Source organism: Drosophila eugracilis, unplaced genomic scaffold, assembly GCF_018153835.1.
Source record: "Drosophila eugracilis isolate 14026-0451.02 unplaced genomic scaffold, ASM1815383v1 contig_1828, whole genome shotgun sequence".
Classification (NCBI taxonomy): Eukaryota; Metazoa; Arthropoda; class Insecta; order Diptera; family Drosophilidae; genus Drosophila; species Drosophila eugracilis.
In genome coordinates, this window is record NW_024572675.1 from 270,360 (window position 1) to 280,757 (window position 10,398).

The following is a 10,398-nucleotide window of genomic DNA, read 5'->3' on the forward strand; positions in this document are numbered from 1 at the left end:
ACCAGGAGCGAACCTCGAAAAATGCTCCATAAGGGCAGAGAAAGCCACACAGCAAAAGGAGTAAGGAAAGCCGTTGAGTTAGTACTGCAATGGGGTTGGTGTATAGGTCATCGGTGTGCCACGGTCGATACTTAAAGTTTGTTAAAGCAGCGGAAAGCTGGCGCAATGTGTTGTTATTCTAATGCATTTCGTTTTAAAAACGCATTGGCATTGGAATATCGAGTTCTTAGTGGATTACAAGCTCCTCTTTACTCTATGTCAGTCAAGCTACCAGGAAATATGCTTCTGACATTTCAACTTCCAGGTCCAGAATACCCAACTCGGCGAGTTTACTGTACTGGTGACCCGACGCCTACCACCACCTACAATTTCATGGATACAAGGTATACCGAAAATACGGAAAAATATACCAAGCGGGAGGAGAGGGGATAAAAATGAAATAAACTTTCACTACGTAAAGAGAGGGCGGGCGAGGAAGTGAACGAGAAAAGAGCAAATGGCCGTGGGCATCAACAGAACAAACAAACACATTCCCTGCGCATGGTCACCCTCACCACCACAAGCGCAGTTTTGATTAGATGTTGCCATTGTGTGTTTGTACGAACATATTATTTTTCTATTTTATGGATGATGTTGTGAATTTTGCAGTAAAAGTCACGGCTGAGGGGCATTCTACCATGTATCAGGCAGCGCCTGCAACTTTATTAAAATTACGATTCCAATCCCATTCAAGTCCAATGTGCAATTTACAGATTAATTATTTCATCTTGACCACAGCTTCTTCAATAATTGTAAAAATTATGGTTTCTTATTCTTACGACTGACGACTTACTCCTCTCTAAGCCAAACTGCTGGATGTAGAAGATAGTTAACGCGTTATTTTAATGTTGTTATTTGAAGCAATTTTATTGGAACTTTCGCATTCTGAGAACTGCTTTCCATTTGAATATTGATGTTTGGATAACACTCTTTGGCTTTTCCGTTTATCTGTGCAATATAATTGGGCGGATCAGTTTTCCGCATTAAGGTCGGTTGGAGCACTGGTCTTCTACTTAAGACTGGTTCGACTTAAAGTGTTGCACAAGGTGGACACTTTCCTCCCCGTTTCCACTTAGAAACATGGCTATAAAATGCAAGAGAGTGTAAAAACTTTCCCCATTTTCTTTCCTAACTTTCCGTTGCATTTGCACAGAGCAAAATGTCTTTTTGCCAACTAGTCAACGGTGCATATAACTCAACAGTGTCTCCCCTGAAGCCGCTCGCTTCCCCTCTGGCTCCATCTATCTTGGCAGCACCCTCTGGTGGTAACAGCTGCAACTGTGCTGGACTAAGCTGAGCGTAAAAATAGAAAAATTTGCATATCCTGTGACCCACTTATAATCATTTTTCATACAACGCTTGCTAGACAACAACAGCGGCTTAGCACGGCCAGTAAAGCGATATTAGCCAAGAAGGCTGCTATAAAATGAGGTTATGTTTGCTCCCGGGCAGCCCCAAGCCCCTGGGCCCCAACCTCCTCGAGCCAACCGCACACAGCATCATTTGCATAAATTGTGCATGTCAAGGTGTGGGTAACCGAAAGACAAATAAAGTTACTTGCCGCGCAAGGAGAGAAACAGATGAGGAGTGTATTTTCCAATTTCCCATAAACTTAGCTCGAGTTATGGAGTTCTATTTCGGTCCTCATTAGCGCAGGCACAAACTGTCAGAGTAATTAATAATAAAAGAAGAAGGCCACGGTAAAAATAATTTAGGGAAGGGATACTAGATATTTTTATCGAGTACACATGCCATATTATTACGTATGGCATTCAAATGCATACATAAAATGCTGGTTAGCGAGCAACAGTGGTATTCAAACTAATCACACACTTACTGCTACGTTGTTATCCTTATCAAAACAATGTACTTATTCGTACGTTTATTTATTTGAGGCGGCGAAAACATGGCCGGCCCATTGAATTGGGTCAACAACTTTAGCAGCCCCTGCAAATAAGCAGCTTTGATCAAATTTATTTTGGCCAAAACCAAGCATCATGTGCACATAACATTTGCGCAATTCACTGCAGGTTGCTCATGCTTCACTTTGCTTTTGCTGTTTGTTTTTGCCTTTATGCAGATTTGCACCATTTTTCATTGCAGGACTCGCACAAAGCAAGTTCTGTGAAGCGTCAAAATGCATTCAAATATTCTAATCAAGTTTTCGCCCCCTTCGATGCCAGTGCCATTCTTCATAAATATTTTAAATGCCAAACAAAAGAGTTACATAAACCCTAGTGTTTTTCTCAAAATATGGATACACACTTGGTCCTTTAATAAATGTCCCATCATTAAGCCAAAAAGGGGTCAGAGGAAAAAAACGTTATACAAACAGATTGATGCCTGTTATGACAGCGATAATTTAAATCGTAAATCAGAATCCTAAATATAATAAATATATATATATACCGTAGTAGTGGTAATACTAAAAATAGCAAATGGGTTTTTTTTATATATTCTTGATCAGGATCAATAGCGAAGTCGATTGAGCCATGTCCGTCTGTCCGTCCGTCCGTCCGACCGTCCGTATGAACGCCGAGATCTCAGGAACTATAGCAGATACAATATTGAGATTAAGCATAAAGATTCTTGAGGTCCCGGGACAGCGCAAGTTTATTTCAGCATCCTGCCACGCCTACTCTAACGCTCCCAAATCACGAAAAACTAAAATTGCTGAAATCTCGGGAACTATTAGAGCCCGAAAGTTGAAATTCAGTATGCATAACCTTTGGATGCCATCGCTTCTTTTAGTGGTACTAATATCCGGTCACACCCACCCATACGCCCACCAAGCTCAAAAGACGGTTCTCGCATTTTCAAGAAAACCTGATATCTCGGTAACTATAAGTGATAGAAAGTTCGGATTTAGAATGTAGGTTTTTATGATGCTCCCAATGCGAATTGTTTTTTTCCTATCAAGCCATGCCCACCCTAACGCCCACAAAACTCAAAAAATCAAAAATGCAAAAACCTATAGAAAAAAGAGAGCTAGAAAGTTAGGCTTAAGAATATGTATTTTAGAGATGCCACTGTAACTTCCCACGAGTTTTCATCCGGCCAAGCCCACTCTAAAGCCCACAAACCGCGGAAAACTGTGGCGTCTATAAAAATATTATGAATGCCTTCGTTTGACGTTGTATAACTTATTTCTGTTAATATCTATCGATTTACCAAAGATTTTTCAAATCGGAATATTATTTCGCTATGTTTGAAGAAATTAAGGCCTCACATGGGCAGTGACGTCACTATCAGTTACTCAACATGCTTTCTCCGACAATAGGTGGCGCTTGGGGAATTTCCACTAGCAATATGAATATTTTAAAATTGTGTAAAATAGTAAAGGGTATATTTTAGTCGAGGCACTCGGCTATAGCGTTTCCTCTTGTTTCTGATTCGGTTTCTTCAATGGAAAGAAAAATGTTCTCAAATTTTTATGGGAATGTAAAGTTCGAGGATCCCGACCAAATCGGTATGTCATTCCATTTTATAGGGGCGCTGCATGGCACGTATAGAAATGTTTTGCCGGTTTTAAAGAAAGTGAAAGCTGACGTAGAAAACACAACAAAAACTTAAAAACTTGTCACATACCAAGAAAATATCGGCAGCAGAAAATTCAAAATATATGCAAATTATTTGAAGCCTTCCACTTTTTCAAACTTTTGGCAAGTCAGTTCAACGAGTTAGTTCATTTATCTAACCCCCAAAGGTCTTGCCCCACCCACGCTCATAGATATCGCTTATATCAATCGGTTGCATGTTTTCAGTTCGCGCCGAGAACGTGACGGGAATGGGACTTAAGTGATTTTAATAGTTCACGTGCTGCTTTTGACAAAACGCCGACCAGAAGCAGCTCCAAGATGTTCGGATTTGGGATGGGGGCGGCCACTTTCAGGCAGGCACTATCCCAGTACTTCCGTTTCCTCTCTCCCCCTCCAGAGTTGGCCCTCCATCGTTGGCAATGGAACCACCGACCACAATTTCCGCGCTGCTTGGCCCGATTCTCGGCGGTCTAAGTAAATTTAGTTGCCTGATTTGATTTGCAGATGCCGCACAAGGAAGGCACGTGACTTAAAACTGTCAGTTTAGCTGGAAATATGTATTGTCCTTTCCCCGCTTCTGATAATTGGAGATGCGAGCGTGATTGGGCTGGTTAATCGTGAGTCTGTCCCGTAGAAGCTGACCTTTGAATCACGCAGTTTCAGCCATGAGCTCATAAAACTCATTTACAAATTTCGTTTGTTCTCGTATTGAACGCTAACCATTAAATGAAATCCTATTATTATATTTTTGTAATAACACTTTGTATATAAGCAAAAAAATCGTATTTAACAAATATCGCACCTTAAATATTTGTAGTGAGAAATTTATTTGTTGACGATGACTTAACCTCGCATCTCGAATTTGTATAACGTTCCAAGCTGCAATGCGTGTAATGGACACGCGCGAACTGACTTAATATCAATTTCGACCGCAACCCTCCTCCTCCTGACTCGCGTTCACTTTCCCTTTTTCGGGTAACTTCTTCTCCGTCAAAGTTTTTTAAGGCAAATGAATTTTTTATGGCAGGTTGGCTGACTTACAGTTGGTCTTACGTGTCTTGGATTTTAAGTTCTGCCCACCTGAGTCCAGTTTGGGGTCCACAGCCGAAGACCCATTTTGAAAGAAATGGTTTTAAAATACTTTTGCAAATTGAAGCGGGATTGCTAGAGTGACGGCTTTCTGATTGCTTGGAAAGAAGCCACGGTTCTAACGATATTATGGAATTATCATATACAAGCTTAACATCTTAATTGATGATTTGATCACCCATCCTTTATATACGCTTAACAATGTCGCCCAATTAACAGTCTAGGAGAACATTCTTCTGTTTTCCTCAAGGACCACTTTAAGGAAGCAATTTGATTAGTAAAAACATTCCTAGGTGTGATAATAGTTCAGTTGCCTGACCTCTAAGCTTCATTCTTGCTCAAAATTCATTCAGTTTATTGAAATTCTAACTTATACTGCGTGTTTCAGGACTCCTGGGGAACGGGGCCTACACTGAGTACATTGGCCAGATGTGTGGTTTACTCGAGTTTTCCCTGAGGTTGAGCCAGTCCCCGCCTTTCCATGATTAAAGTTTGTCCCGTAAATTTATGATGTCAATTATTGTCTAAAACTTGAACCTGAGGAGTCCACTTAACGCCAACTAATTGAAACTTTGCCTAATACCTATTTATGGTCCAAACAAAGGCATAAGGTAAGATGGAGGCGGAGATTGCTGACTTACCAGATTATGAACAGCAAGCTCAGACTTGGCAATAATTTGATAATTTAATTACACTTAACCCCGTTCAACTGAGCCCCCTCTCCGCCCGTGACACTCCTCTTTGCATAATTATTGCAGCTGCTGATGTGGGCGTCTGTGCTTTGCTTCTGTAGCTGTTCCTACTACTGTTACTACTGGAAGCGTATGCATACATAGGTTGAGCGCAGAGGCCTCGCTACGCCTTCGACCCCTAATCCCAAGCACCTAACCCCTAGCCCGCCCCTAAAACCCCCTTCTCCGAACGCCTCTACTCCGATTTATTCGCCATAGCCACATAATTGTCGGCCATGTATCTTACAAATGCAAATTAGATGCAAATGTTAATAATCTGCGTGGATGAATTTTAATGAGCAACCAAAGTGTTTGGCGACTTGTCGCCGGCAACGCCTCCCTGTCCTCCACGCCCTATAAACTTCTCGGAGTCGGCTACTTTATAACTGCACAGACGAGCGAGTGCGACACTTTGGTTATGGAAGTGTCTGATACGCTTCAAGGACTAGCTTGACCAGTTCCTTTTTCCAGGGTAAAAGGGCGACGTAGAAGCTTTCGGATATACGAGCATATGACATATAGTGAATTTCGAACAGTAACTCTTTGCTACCTTTTTATGATTTTAAGAAGTCTCTTTAAGTTAAGAATTTGCGCAGTTTTCTTCTCGCAGATGGCCCTACCAGCCGTGACAGCCAGACATCTAGAGGCTGGGGCCAATTAACAGTTCTGTAAATATGTATACTTCTCAAGAGCAATGAGATCCAAAAAAAAAGACATGAAAAGCAGGGGCTCTGGAGTATGGAGGTCCGCTGAGTGCTACGCATTGGATTTATGGTTTTTGACACTTTTTATACCCGTTACTGATAGAGTAAAAGGGTATGCTAGATTCGTTGAAAAGTATGTAACAGATAGAGGGAAGCGTTTCCGACCCTTAAAGTTCATATATTCTTGATCAGGACCAATAGCGAAGTCGATCCGGCCACACCACCATGCTCGTAAGAAGGCTTTCGCATTTTGTAGAAAAGCTGATATCTCGGTAACTATAAGTGATAGAAAGTTCGGATTAAGCACATAGGTTTTTATTAATCCTAGCGAATCCGAGCCGGTGAGCGTGGCCCACAAAACCCGGAAAACAGTAATTAAAAAAGTCTCGGGAACTATAGGAGCTAGAAAGTTGTGCCCAAGAATACGTATTCTAGAGATGACTCTGCAGCTCGACACAAGTTGTCATCCGGCCAAGCCCACTCTAACGCCCACAAACCGCGTAAAACTGTGGCGTCCATAATGTATGTCGTTTGACCTTGTATAACATATTTTTGTCAATATAGGTATTGATTTACCAAAAAATTTTCAAATCGGAACATTATTTCGCTTTTTATGAAGAAATGTAGGTTATAAGAGACGTCACTATTAGTTACTCATTATGCTTTCTCTGACAATAGGTGGCGCCTTGTGAATTTCCACAACCAAAATGAATATTTTAAAGTTGTGTAAAACAGTAATGGGTATCTTATAGTTCGCGTTTCTTCTTGTTCTGCTTCTAAACTTAGACGCGACCAGCCGGATGACGGAGTCTGGATAATTTCCTCTCCATTGCCTCTGTGGCCACGAGCTCGAGCAAATCTGAAAATGAAAACAGATGTCGAGAATCAGCATCATATTAAGACCAGCTCATGTGGAAACTTAATTGATGCCGCAGAAACATCGAAGCCCGGTAGAAACAATGGATCCGGAGTCTCTGCTCCGAGAGTGTTCGATATCAGAGGCCTACAAAAAATAAATCGACAACTCACTCCAGAAATGAAGGAAGTTTAGCTTTCTATGAAAGTAGTCCAGTTTTGGTGAAAGGTATGGGATATTCGATTTCCGCCTTGGTACTAGTTCAATAGGTAACCGTAATCGATAACCCTGAAGCTCTAACTCTCCTCATTCATCCACTAGTCTTGGAGAATTTGTACTAGGAATCGACTTAATATCGTTAATCTCAGCTATTTATAAAAGTAATACAGGGAGTTTGTATAAGTTTACATTTTCGTGAACGTTTAAAAAAAAGATGAACATCGCATTCCTTCCTTAGGCAAAGGAATTCAAATTCAAATAACAACTACGAACAAAGAAATAAGTTAAAAGAAATGTTACATGGTAATTCACGACTAAACTAAATTACCAAAAAGACCAATTGATGAAACAAAAATAGGTTGCGTTGTATTAATTTGCAAATCGATTCACTAATAGCAGAAACAGAGGCCATGAAATTGCAGCATAGGTCGCACACATGATGCATTTCCCAGATCCCGTGGCAGGGTGGATTCCGAGGGATGGGATGAAAACTCATTCTGTGCAACAACTGCGCAATGAATCAAACATATACACCTGGGACTGGCAGGGAAAAATCGGGGATGATTTGACTGGAGCGTGAGGAAACAAACAGCAAAGAGATACGCGCTGAGGAAGCAATGGAAAAATCCACGGGGAAGGCAAATGCGAAAAGAAAAAAATTTATTTATATGCGATATGCGATTAATGCAATGGCAAATTGACCGGGGGAGGGAAGCTATGCGAAAGGGAAGGGGCACAATTACAAATATTGGATTAAATCGAGTTTTAGTAGCCATCCGCAGAGTTAGCGAATATGCTCGAATGTTGAATGTTGAAGGACAAAGGTCGTGTGGTTCTTGGTGGAGGAAACGGAAATGGAGAGGGTCGGCTTAAAAGATTTTTATCGGCACAACTGCAGGCGTCACGGGAAAAACAACAAATGGAGAGGAAACACTAAGTGAAAAGTGCTATGTGGTTGGAAACAGATTGAGGAAAGATATGAAAAGTGGCATTGACAATTCGCCTTGAAGTTTTTGATTGGTTGCGCTTTAGTTGAGTTCAATTTGATCAGGGAAAGCTGCTCCTTAGGAGCGGAGGGGTCTTGCGCGCTAACTCACTGCTGACTCTGCCAATCTGTGAGGAGGATCACGACCACACATTACGAACCCTCCTCCGGCAGGGAATATATTCCGCTAAGCTGACATGACCAATGGCGAGCACTTGTTAATTTCTCATACTAATTTACGGAAATGTATTTCGGGGACTTCCCATTGTGCTCCGAGTTTTTAAAGGCGTTGCGTCTGTTCATTAATCACGGTGATCGGGTTTTGAGCACGAACGACCTGGCACTATTTGCTATCATTTTTTAGGATTTAGGATAGCTTTTCCAAAGGGCGTGGTCTGAGTGCCGGGGTGTGTGATAAATTTGTGGGTTAAGCACATGATTAGCGCCTTTGCCCCGCTTACCCGTGGAAAACAATCGTGCTGGCCTACGGACAACGGCACCTCAGGAATTAAGTCGACCAAAGAGTTATGTTATAGTTTTCCTTCTTCGATAAGGATAATTCAATTTATATGCGAGTAAGATTAGTTTTTAAGGCTCCACGTGACTCTTTATCATGTACAGTCTTGTAGGGCATCTTTTATTATCGCTCAGATAAATTGCATATCTACGCTTACATTACTTACTTACATTGCAATAGGTATCCAGACATATTGTACGAATTCGAAAGAATTTCTTACGCTTTGAAATAAAACTGAAGACCCATTTAGAGCCCCGCCCCTGAAATGTTGCTCAAATCCTCAATATCAGCTGTGGTTCTTATTACAGAATTCTGCTGCCATTACCAAAATACCAACATAAGCATCCCATTAACTAGATAAAAGACTGTGAGCAGCGCACTGCTTCGCACTAAGTCGCCCGGACAAATACTTAAATACCCCCTCACCCCCCACTCGGTATTTTGGAAAATCCGGCTACGTAAAAATGCCGAAATATGCTTTTTATGCCAGTGGCGCGTTCTCGTCCTTGGTGTTTGTTGTCCTCTGCCCAGGCACTCCAACAACTGTGCAAATAAGTAAAAAGTAATCCTAATTACAATTGCAAGTTATAAATAAACATGGACAAGGGCACTGTAGCTGGGGAGGCAGCCTGCCAGTGCTCGAGTTTCGGAAGAAGATAATCATGTAAATCCCCGAACAAGCCATAAAAGGGATAACCTAACAAAATGAAATGCATGAATAGGACGAGACAAGAGAGAGAGAAAGGCTCGGAGCGGATTTTCCGAGCAATGCGAGTATAACTGACCACTTAGACGGACAAACTACGACCTGTGCCCACCGCAAAATTGAAAGTTATGAGACCTTTCTTTCTACTAAAAATATTCCTTGTAGTAAATAATGTATGTCTGGATGTGAATTATACAAATAAAGCTTATGCCCACGATAATGATTTTATACTCACCGTCAGAGTAAGACTGTGTCTGAGAGCCTCGGGGAAACACGGCAGTTCCAAGTCGGATGATCAATTCGAAAGTTGTTTTTTATAAAAAAGATATAGAAAAAAAGAGCTAGAAAGGGGTGCCAACGCTTAGCAATAACGTATACTACACTCTAAAATGTATATCAAAAGGTCAGCTATAATTTCAAACAAATCTCCAGCTTGTTTCTGGATTTTAAGCGAGATGCGGATCCTCAGAAGAGTATTTTTTTGCCCAGTAAGGGTATATTTTGAAATATTTTCATATATGAGCGCAAGCAACCCTGTTGAATTATACGTCTTTCGCTGAGATCTGCACCACAGCAAGCCTACCATGGAGTCACCTATCTATGAAGCGTTAAATTGAAGCAATTTGGCACTTTACCGCTCTAGTCCCGCCACACACAAAGCCCGCCGAGGATGGTGTATTTGCATAGGAAAGCTCGTTCGATGCAGAACCGCTTAAAAACAAAGTGAAATACGAAGCCGTCCGTCCAACTGTCTGTCCGTCTGGGCTGTCTGTGTCCACTGCAACTAATGCGATTCATGTGATGACGTTTCCCTTCGATCCAACCCACCCCGCACCTATCCGACTTTTGTTTGCTCTAGTGTTTGTGTTTGCCCATGTCCTGACAAACGTCCTGTCTGTCAATTTGCATGTTACCTTGCATTTCTGTCGGTTCGGAGTCCCTATCTCGCTCCCTCTGGCCCCCAGACCTTATCTGCTGCAGCTTCCTTCCGCACGTCCTTGCCGGCTTCCTTT